Here is a 1,673-nt window from a genome sequence, read left to right on the forward strand (position 1 = left end):
AGAGAGAGAGAGAGAGAGAGAGAGAGAGAGAGGGTTTTTTTCTGACTTCAGAGGACTTCAAGCACAATCATCTGAATCAGAGTCACTTCTTGCCAAACCCATATCCTCGCCCTGTAACCTGCCACCAAAACCACATCACTTCTTTTTCTCTCCTTCAAGTTCAACTCAGTCTGAGAGTCAGACCAACAGGCAGGTCCCCCCCACACCCCCCGACTCCAGAACCCAGCTGTGTCCTCTGCGTGCTTTCACTCAGATCCAACAGATGGTTGCTCCAGCAGACACAATTGAGAAGTTTGATTCTGAGACAAAATGGAGGAAAGAGTTAATGCTTGTCTAAAACTCAATGGACAAACTGAATATATAAGTATTTGAGTTTATAAGTACTTGTTCAACATCCTTGCACACAAATCCCTGATTTCGGTAAAGTGTAAACATTTAACCAGTCACATATGATCAAACAATTGTAATGTAACGTCATTTTAAAAAGCTTGCACAGTAAATTCTCCATACCAATTTTACCTGAATTTTTACTGTATGCAGATAAAATATTTCAAACACACAGTATGTGATAAAATCCAGCCACTGTAAAGACTTTTTCTGCAGATTTGATCAAATATTCATAAGAAGAGAAGAAGACTTCTGTGAGCTTGATTCATGCTGGACTTTCCTAGTTGACTCATTAGCACCTCTAGTGTTTGGACATGGAACTGCATTCACCATCATCTTTCAGGCAAAGGACAGAAGAGACAGGACAGGGACACTTCAGGGGCCCAATCAGATAACAGCTGGTGCCAATGCCCCTTTAGCCCCGCCCATATAATTGTCCCTGATCAAACAATTAAAACTGTCTAACTTGATGATTGGAAACCGTTTTGGTAAAAATAAAATAAAAAAAATTAGAATAAAATACAACACAGTGTTTACTGCTCAGTTGCAGTTTGTTTATTAGCAGCTAAAATCAAGAAACAGTCCAATTAAAAGAATAAACATAGCTGAATCCACACAGAAACTAACGCTCATGTTTCTATCGTACATTAGTTCACTTTAAGTCAAACGTCAAACAAAACCTCCTGAATTTTCCTTCAAGTTTATTTACTTGCATTTAAAACAAAAAAATAAACTAGATGTCCCTGCAGGACTGCAGATCACTGCCTTAATGTGAAGTTACAGAAAAGATCTCACATGATTTTCGATGAAGAGATGAACTTTTCCTTCCTGTGTCTGTTTCAGCTTTAAGTTCAGTTTAGGTTCTTGCTCATAAAATAGTTTGTCTTCAGTGTTCCAGCGTGTTCAAGTCGTCTGACCTTTGACCCACTGACCTCAGGAATATTGGTCTTCCACTGTCTGCCTTTCTGCACAGCGTGACTCTCTGGCCCACTCAGCTTGGACTGACCTCTTTTTGACACTCACACTCACACACACACAAAGGGTCCGACACATTCYCTTCCCCAGGTGGCATTAAGACGCAGCCGGATCAATGTCCTAATGGGCTCCGAAACCAGTGGCAGACGATGATTAACCCCTGACCGGTGTGATTTGATTTGATTTGATTTATTTATTTAACAGGAAAAGATTATTAAAAATCAAGCCTGACTCAGCATAATTGCTGTTTTACAGCAGGTTCCTGTTCTGCAGCACATAAAACACTCAGAAATACAGCATCACAATCACAT

The sequence above is a fragment of the Austrofundulus limnaeus genome, unplaced genomic scaffold (genome assembly GCF_001266775.1).
Source record: "Austrofundulus limnaeus strain Quisiro unplaced genomic scaffold, Austrofundulus_limnaeus-1.0 Scaffold20, whole genome shotgun sequence".
Taxonomy (NCBI): Eukaryota; Metazoa; Chordata; class Actinopteri; order Cyprinodontiformes; family Rivulidae; genus Austrofundulus; species Austrofundulus limnaeus.